Source organism: Adelges cooleyi, unplaced genomic scaffold (genome assembly GCF_023614345.1).
Source record: "Adelges cooleyi isolate 19-005CV unplaced genomic scaffold, UGA_ACOO_1.1 ACOO_flye_CR_arks_rails_tigmint_CR_PRNA_2, whole genome shotgun sequence".
Taxonomy (NCBI): domain Eukaryota; kingdom Metazoa; phylum Arthropoda; class Insecta; order Hemiptera; family Adelgidae; genus Adelges; species Adelges cooleyi.
Genome location: NW_026095860.1, coordinates 9626716 through 9637371, shown reverse-complemented (window position 1 = coordinate 9637371; position 10656 = coordinate 9626716). Strand labels below are relative to the sequence as shown.

Sequence of the window (10656 nt, the reverse complement as noted above, 5' to 3'; positions counted from 1 at the left end):
TTTATATATATTTTATCAATATCTCAAAGACTTACTATGTTCGTCCAACTCTGGTGGTAGGGTCTCTGAAACAATGAAAAAACAACTCAAATACTTGTTTCGCCTATTTTATTTTTCAAGTACCTATATTGGGTATAATACATTTTAATTGTCGATCTGAAACATTTAACATTTTTAGCCCCGAATTTATAGTGTTTAAATAATTTTTCAACTATAAGACACACTAATCTATCTAAATATATGCACATGGACATGGCAAACTTATTCTTATTTTTAACAATGTAAGACATTAATTGTAGAATTTTATATTAGTTTTAAGCTATATTGAAAGTCATTTTAAAACTGCTAGTATCTTTGTTAAGAACAAAAACTGATAATTGACTAACGAATAATAAAAATATATATTTAATTTTTCTTATATAACTTATATATAAGTTATATCAAAGTCTCGAAAACTTACCTCGTATTCCCGCGTTATCTAAAATGTCCAAAAAAATGACTGGCGATGGTTCATCTGAAAAATTAGTTAATGACAAAAATTGAAATTATCATCCCACTTGCAGACATTTAAAATGCGAATACTAAAATTGCGTATTTTAATTTTACTTTTATCATATACTTATGTTGTATTAAAGTCACAAAGACTTACCATCACCATCTTGTACTGTTGCATCTGAAATATCGAAAATTATACCCAAACACTTGCTTTTCCGATTATATTCAATATCATTTTTTGTGACACATATAAGTTATATCAAAGTCTCAAAGAAATATCGAACAAGTTACTTATATATTTATAAGTAGATATAGTGCATCATGTAGAAATAATATATTATATTAATTTTGATCCAAAAGTATTTAACTTTATTGTAGCCACAAGTAATATTTTGAAAATAATTTTAATAATACCAAACAAACATTCCTACATAATTTGTCGTTTTCACTTCCTAATAAATTTGTTAGGTTATACATTATTATATTATAAAGGTAGTCGAAATATTTTAAAACTGCTATTATAATTTATTGAAAAACAAAAAAATTATATTAATAAAACTTATATCAGTCATTGAAATTAGTTCAGCCATTAAAATAGAACAAATTAAGCTTTAAACTTACTAACTATTCCATTAACACCTGAAACATCAATATGTTTGTATAATTTACATTTTTTATATTTAATTTATTTTTCTAAAAAAAAAACATTAGACGTCATAATAAAAATATTATATACATAGAGGAAAAAACTTTTTTGAAATTGCAAAAAAATCTAGAAATCAAAACTTAACCTTATTATTATGATCCAACAATTTTTTTGTTATATACCTCTACACGCTGCCAGAATAATGAACACCATGGCTGTTAAAAACAGAATTTTGCTTTTAAATTTCATTAAAAAAAAATTTTGAAATACTTAATGAAGTATGAATTTTCGGAATTAAAGTTAAAGTAAAACACCAAGGAAGTTGAATAATAATATACTCGAGCCAACAGTGCATATTTTGCTTATATTCGTTACAGCAAAACGACAGCGAACGGTGACGTACAATTCATGTTAGCTGTAAAAATATTTTTATTTTCCAATACTTAACACTTATTAATAATTTTTTTTAATTTTCAATACTTAATGCTTCAATGTTTACCTTAAATTTAATACTCCGATGACTATTGAAATGTGTCTTGTTTTTTTGTACTCACTTTTTTAATGTGAACTTAATTATTTTGCTATACCGAATTACACTGTTTAATTGGTTTTATTCGACAAGCATGTGACAGTATTGCGGATTTCCAAACGACGGGCGTTCACATAATTAAGTATAAGCAAAATTTGTCTTCGAAATGGTTTGCACCTTTGCCCCGCTTCAATAAGTTGTTTTTTTTGTCCCCATTATTTTGTATTTGTAGGCAAGTCGATACAATTGCAAAACATTGTACGAATTTATCGAATTGTATTTTTTAGATTTTTTATATGCTTACAGACTAACATAAAATTGTATAAAATAATACTTGTAAAAGTTTACCGATTTCACTAAACAGGCGTATTGTTCAAGGGCTAAGTGCACAGTTGTTTTGATACATTGAATTCTTTTTAAATGGATTTTTAGGTAGGTATTTTTCTACATTGAAAACAAACGTATGATTTTAAGCTAAAGTAAATAGCACCTAGTATATTTTTTTTAACTGCCGAAGAAGTATTACACTTTCAGGTATTTGTACACAAGCTTTGTACAACGTCAAAAAAATGTAGGGATTTACACAATATGAATTTTCGTTACTTATGTGTTTTACAAAAAATATCTTAATAGCGTTCCCATTTCGTTTTTCTTCTTTTCTCACATAATATGTACTTTGTTATTGTAAAAACTCAAAGCAGCAGTAAAAACAAATAGTTAAAAATAGACTAGATAATAAAATACAAGACGTTTACTTATTCGGTGAACATCATTTTTGGACATACCTTGGGTAAACCTAGTTTATTATTGCTCTGTAAAAATATTTGTACAATTAACACAAATGTATCCATTAAAAGGCAACCTGAGATATTTGTGAATCTTTTAAGCCGCTGTACAGCCCTATTAGTGTGGTATTTTAGGAAAAAAATGTAATCTTTTTGAAATTGTTGAGCCAGGTCGAAATTATGGTTTTTTGTAAATTTTGACAATTGAAATCACACAAATGGGCAATTTTACCAGATATTCTGATTCCAGACAAAATTCTCTTGACTTTGATCTAGGTTTGAGCCTAATAAAATTTCTATATTTCATACAAATTCTGTAATTTATTATTAAATTTCAATATTTCATAAAATTTCTAAATTTCATAAAAATTCTATATTTTATTATAAAAGTTCTATAGATTAGGTTGTTAGGTCGCACTACGATTTTCACACCAGGACGCGCTCTCGTTTTTTGCATAGTGATATAAATTGATTATTACCTAGTACCTAGTATCTGTGTCCTGTTACCAGCGCATCATTTCAACAGTATTGTATTATGTTTTGTATATTATCCGGTTAAATTACAAACAATTAAAACCTTTGGCCCTTCATTACAATGTGTCAGAAATTAAAATACTACCTATGACTATTAAGATATCCAAAATAATATCAAAATTAAAAAGCTTAATAAATCTGGTTGATCTTCTTGAAAAATATAACATTGTATTTAATGAAACTTATCAATTAACCATCCTATCACTAACCATTCCAGTATCCATATCCAGCATGTGAAAGGACTTTTTCTTGTCTAAGAAGATTAAAAAAACTATATGAGAAATCTATGACCTATGTCAAATGACCGAAATGCTAAAAAGATGGACCTAGATGAATTCGTCAATAGGTTCTCTATAAAACATAATAATAAAAAAATACTTTTATATTAGAACATTAATTATAATAATTAATGATTGTACTTCATTTTCAATATTGCATCTACGTATTGGATATTTGGATTTTATTGACTGTTGTAATATTGTAATGTATTAACTATTAACATTTTAAAAAGGTGAATTTAAAAATAATGAATGTTTAATGTTATTAAAAGCATTAATTGTACTTGATTTTATTTATACAATTAACATTTATTTATTTATGTATTTTATGGTATTTTTTTAATTATACTTATTGGCAAAACGATAAAATATGGCATTATTGGGTTATATATTTGTAGTTAATGATGTGCTGATAACTACCTTTTTATAATATGAAAAATGTCGGGAAAGAGAGGGCCCACCCAGTGAATATTTTCTGGCTACGTGCCTTCACGCCACCAGTTGAGTGCCGGGGGTTATATTGACCGATATGAATTCTATAGAACATTTGAGTAGTCGAGAATTTCTTTTTCACGAGTCATGGGGGGCCTATCCAATTCCATGTTACTGAACAAAAAAAATCACATGTTACTAGACTTAGTGTAATTAATGAAATTTGAAGTGTTGCTTTAATAATTTCTGAAATATTTGCTGTTTAGACATGTGATTTTTTTCTGTTCACTAGATAATCTGAATAGACCATGCCGCGATCCTACGTAAACTGGCTGTTTTGCGCATCCCCGCGCGTCATTAATTTAAAAAAAAAAAATTAGTTTTCGGACGGTCGCCCGTCGATAACTATTATACGCGTATTTTATAGTGATAGACATCTTCGCACTTCTCAGGTTTCTAATATTGATAGGTACAAAGTTTAATTCGCACGATTAATTTGTAAGACACAAGTTGATTTATATGTTATTTTTAAAATTATAACAAAAATAAATAAATCATTAGTTGTATAATATATAGTTATTTTGTAAAATTTATTGGTACAGCTCACTAAAAAAACAGGCCGTCTAAATTCTAATTTAAGGGGGGGGGGGGTGATATGATTAAAAATTTACAAGGGGGCGTAGAATAAAAAAGATCGGGAACCACTGATTTATGCCCATACTAAGATTTAAACGTAGGATGACTACAATAGCATTTACAAGTTCATATTTATGTTTGCTTAAAATGTATTAATTTTGTTTCAGAATTCATGTTCAGATGATATGGTGTTTGGTTGCTATATATATAATATTTATCAATAATAAATTGTATCCTTTTAGTATTACAATAAATAATTATTATATATATATATAAACATATGTATAGGCAATACCTGTTTGGTATTTCATAGTTTTAATATTATTTATTTTTAATTTAATAATTTAAAAATAGTACTTTACAACTTACGAAGTTGCCTTGATATTTTATACCTTTTTATTGCCTATATATATATATATATATATATATATATATGATATATGTGGTATATTTGATCTATGTTAATTAACGGTTTGCGAATATATATTATCAAAACCAACCATTCCATAACGTACAATATTATTTATATTTTGTTTTCTTTAAAAGTAATGAGTTAAATAAAAATTTAATATAAAATTTTAAAACGAATTATATGATTAGTTAATTAATAAGCTTCTACCGGAACGTTGTTAAAAATCGACTTATCCGCCGCGGCGGTCGGTCGGTTGGCTATATTTTTGTGCACGGGTTCGGCGGCTCCTGATGGCCGCAAAACCACCGGTGCCGGTTTTATAGACTGCCCCTTAAAATAATAGAGTGTTGGCAACACATCATACACCAACGCCATGACACTTTTTCTGTTATCAAATATTGCTGGCTCGTTTATGGCTAACTTCATGCTCGTAAAATAGGTAAATTATATTTTCTTAAATAGTACACATTTTTACGATACATTTATAATGATTAAAAACCAACTAGTTCATATGACGACAACAATAATTATTGGTAAATAAAATTTACTTTAGTTTCTTATTAATATTAAATGAATATTTTTATTAGAATTCTTTTTTAATTCATAATTCAAAACTCTCTTCATTTTCACATAATATAAACTTACAGTATTTAATATGAATAACATAATATATTTATCAATTATAGTACCTAGCGACAAAGTTCATACATACACTATGTTGTACTAATTTGTGTTACAATATTATTACATCCTATTTAAATAAAACTATTAATACAAGTAAATTATGTTTTACAGTATGATGGTAGTCGTCTGAAGTCATAAAAAGCTTATCGGTATGCTTATTCATTAGAGCGGTTCGATTCCTGAAACTATCTCTAGTCTGATTAAATGTGGTACAGTATGAAGTTATTTTTTGTAAAATTGTTTTAATTAATTTAATCTCTATTATTTTAATAATTAACATTTCAACTTTTAACTTATTTATTAATAATATATCTTTCAGTTTTAAGATAAGTCAAAGATGATGGTTGAACAGTTCTCCATTACACTAACTGGAAGAAATAATTGTTTTATCATTTATCTAAATAGACTAGGTAAGGAAAACACTCTAGATTTGTAGTATTAATACAATAGTAGTTTAATATCAATCTTAAATACCCTTATACATTTATTAATGTATTAAAAAAAAAAGAAATCAAATGTAAATTATCTTTTTTTTTAATAATTTAATTTACTATTTTCTAACATTGTTAGTTTTTGTACTAGAAAAATTACATTTACTTGTAGATCTTACGCTTCATTGGTATGAGATAACAAACTAGGTCCACTTGATATATACCGGTCGCATATATAGTCTATTCGTGAAATCACTCTTCTAAGTGTTATTGATAGATAATTTAAGTTGAATGGTCTAAAAACTTGGAAGTTAAATGGTATAAAAAAATGTCATTATCAATTTTCATTATATTTAATTTTAATTTCACAATTAACAAACGATAACATTAGTAAATCATTTATTTTAATTGGTTTTATATTATAATTATTATTACTATTATTTAACCATTTGTTTTTTTTTTCATCTAGAATGTGACCAGTGGAAGATTAAATGGACATATCATATATTTCTCCATGGACACTGTAATTCATAGACTGATTTTTGACACTATATTTGAATATTTCTTATTAACGTTAATTGGATTTTGTGCAAAACCCCTGGAAGAATATTCTGTATCAGACTAACAGTATAAACGCCACCCAGTAATTCTGTTTACCTGCTGTTAGACATCGTAGTATCATCTCCAATCTCTTTATATTTTGTTCAATTTTATTCAAAAAAGTGTCATTATAATTTATTATTAATCAAGTGTAATTCATTTGTCTATTTATTGAATAACTTATTATCCTGTCTTCAACGTCCATATAAACTGTACTGTATTTATGGCCACTACACTGATATCTCATTTGGCTAAATATTTTTAATTTTCAACTACATTAAAACAAAATTAAGATTGTTTAAATTTTTTTTTTTAAATACTTTTATTATTGTTTGAATATTTTTACACTTTGAGTGTCAATACAAGTATCTTATCATATTCTAGACTTAAAACTGTATTAGTTTAAAGATACTAACAGTATATTACTATTACAATTTTGACAAACATAATTATTTGCCTACCAAACAAATTGTAAATTTAGTTTCTATATTTACTTATTTATTAATATTTACTTACCTTAATAACATTAAAGTATTAATTTATTGTAAAAATATCTTGACCTAACTGAAAGATTGAAAATTTGTAAACTGTTGTGAAATTATGTCGATGTTCTTAGGAAAAAATGTGTAGTCAAAATTTTGAATACCTAGATTAAAAAAAAAAACGGTACAATTTTTTTTTTGCTAAAAGAAGTAATTATACATTTGTAAATTTTGATGTTTAGTTTATAAAATATACTTTTTTTAATTAAAAAATATCTTTACTTAAGTATCATAAAAAATTGTTTTATTTTAATCAATGTCAATTCTCTGATTAATATATTATGTATTAAATAATTGAATATTTCTATATATTTTATAGTATTTATCAGATTATTTGATGTGTCTTAAACTATTACATTTATTATTTCTATTATTACTATTTATTATTTATTTAAAACGACTTATCAAACTTTATGAATTGTACTTTATAAATTATAAAATTGGTCTGAAATGTGTACTGTGTTACTATAGGTAGCCTGATAGACAGGAAGTCTATATTGTTTTTTAGAAATAAAAGTTGTTTTTTCTTGGTTAGCTTAATTATATAGTGTGATTCACTAATTTTCTCTCATAATAATTTCAATTAGGTAAAATTATTTTTCAAAACATTTTTGTTTGTGTTATTTTACAACTAAAAACATGTTTTAATAACCACTTACTTTTTTGATAATTTAATATTAAATAATATTTAATTATGATAAAGATTCAAAGCTTATTTAGTATATTGTATATATTTTTTTATAATTTTATTATTTAGAAATGCACTAGTTTTTAGATGTAGTTTTTGACACAACAAAGTAAAAGTAAACCAAATGTATTTTTCTAAATCTGTTCTCATAGACACGTATACTCTCGATAGCGAGTGATTTGTATCTGTGTATTGTATTAATTGATATTATATAATGCATTCAAATGAAGGATGTTTAACATATAGAATACTCTCTCTGTTTGAGTATACAATGATGTGTTCGATATAAATTGTATTATAAAGTCCAGACACCGTTATCTTTATTTATATGCAGAGTATAATGCAGTAAATAATTATAGATTCTACAAATAAATAATAAATTATCCTTAGTAAGTTTAACCCTTAACAATACCTGCTATTGTCTATTAACTATAAATATATATAAATAATGTCTTGATAATAATTGAATAGTTTTACAACATATTTTTGATATTTTCATTTTAGTCAGTTATCAATGAGTCAAGGTATATAACTATTTTCTTTTTTAATAGTAACGCAGTTACATCTTATATGAATCATAATTCATGAAACACAATTTTGTATATCTACACAGTTTTGACCTCTAAACTTTAAGTTATCCAGATTAAAATATTTTTGAATATTGAAAACCATATGCTCAGTTATATTCAAATTCAACTATAAGAAACTCGTAAAACAATGTAAATATGTTTTAATAACTAAATATTATATTACTTTATTATTTGGGATTTAATGATTTTTCAAATATTTTTGATAGAGACAGTGATAACGATATTGGTTTATAATGGCTACAGTCTAGTAATTATAACAAGAGCCCTAGTAATTATAATTACCGACTGAAATAATAGATAATAATTACTGAACAATTATTTATTTCCCGTTTTGTGTATAGGAATGAAGACACATTTGTTAAAACTATTGGGGCCCTTACCTGAAGATAATGATAAATTAAATACCTACAACTTTTATACTTTTCATGGTTAAGTACAACTGTTTAACAGTATAAAGTTAGAATTATCTTCTACTAGTTTGATCTAGTATTTCTAACCAAAACTATGGAGGTATAAAATATACCTCGTAACACAATTATACCTTTTTTAATGATAAATAAAAATGGGATTATCTAATCTGTTTTTAAATTTTCACTTAGTTAAAATAGAGTTAACCTGACCGCTTGATATCTAACCTTTTAATTTCTGATTTGATAATTTTATTATATACATATTAGTGGAATTGGAAATAGCCTCATTAATTTTCCCATTAAATATGTCCATAGCTACGTCTATATCATTTAAATTTTCACAACTTGACCAATCTTAAGTAAATATTAACATACTTAAATCAGTCATATTATAGCTTATTAAACTTTTTGTGGGCATAAAGAGCTTTAATAGCAGATCTCGATGAGGTTAGGTTAGGTTTGTTCAGGTTTTGAAACAAATAGTAAAATAATATATTTTATTAGGTTTTTAAATTAAAAATAATTTATTGAAAGTTTTGACTGGGAAGGATGGAGAGTAAAATTTAAAAATCTTTTAACAATATAACACATCATAATTTAATGTTTTTAACTAGAAAATATATATTTTATTATATAAATTTGTACTTATTTTCAATTTATAAGTGGATCACTTTATATCGATAACCCTGTATGTATAAACATACCTATTCATTTTTACAATTGTAATGTATTATAACATTGATTAAATATACACGTGTATTTAACTATTGGTATTAATTACTAAAATACTTTCAGTGAAAGATTAAATAAATATATTTTGATATAGTTAAAATTAATAATTATAAAACAAAAAGATTTAATGAAGAATCTCTGCCACGACAAAATGAAATCATAAGTTACTACGACAAGGGCATCGTTCCCAAAACTCAGCGTCATTTTTTAAGAAGTTATATAATACCTACTTAATAGTTTAGGCAATACATCTTAATCACAGTGGATAAGTTGTGTAAATAAGTAAATTCCTTCAATTTCTTTGTAAAAATTGTTGTGAATTCATGTTTATAAAATCGAACTCAAAGCACGCATTGTGGGGTTCTATTAAAATTAAAATGAATCGTTTTAATAGTAAACATCTTCAGATGAAGAAAATTACTTAAGATCTATGTTATATTGTTATATTGTTTATCGGTGGCAGAAGATAAACGTATAATCAACGCTTGCTTTCGTTAAAATAAAATTAATAAAATAAAAATTTAGAAGGGATATGTCGAAAGGATATGTCGGCTGACAGGACTACAAGGCACAATCCGCTATAATAATATAATTTTCGATTATTCTACTTATACAAGAAAAGTCGAGAGTAGTAACTTGATTCTTGATAGTATAGGATAAACGTCAATGCGTGAGCAATATCAGATAATATTATTATGCTGGTCATCGAATATTGTTTTTGATGACTAACAAACATCAATAATATGTAGATTTTAAACGAGGAGTAAACATTTGAATTGGGCCAATTAGCTAGGTATTTTTTTTTAAATAAAATGATTCTGTATAGTGTATTATTAGTATTTACTAATAAAGAATAGACATTAGTCATTATTCATTACTAAGCTAGGCTTGTAATAACTACGTTGAAGATGAAGCGGCCCGATTCTCGGATACCTATGAAAATGACCAATGTATCCGCGCATTATTATTATTTGAATATTTGATGTAAGCAATGGAATACAAAAAACAAAAAAATATTGAATTATTTAATGTATTACAAATGTAGAGTAATAATAATATAGTAATATGTACAAACAAACTCTAAAATATAAAAAGTCAAGGAGGAAGATAAATCCCTTTTAAAACATGCTCTAGGACAATGAGCAGTAGGCACTCCTTAATACTCAACAAATACTCCACCGACAATGGGTCGTCGGCGCATTTGTTGTCGAGTTTTAAATGCCACTTATATA

The 10656-nt window shown here is 25.6% G+C and overlaps 1 long non-coding RNA gene across 1 annotated transcript; it reads left to right on the top strand.

Moving 5' to 3' along the window:
* Nucleotides 1–5169: 5169 nt before the first annotated feature.
* Nucleotides 5170–7646, top strand: LOC126833582 (uncharacterized). The gene is made up of 4 exons (XR_007684975.1): nt 5170–5280; nt 5543–5640; nt 5751–5841; nt 6332–7646. It is a non-coding gene; the product is annotated as an uncharacterized LOC126833582 (long non-coding RNA).
* The last annotated feature ends 3010 nt before the right edge of the window (nt 7647–10656 follow it).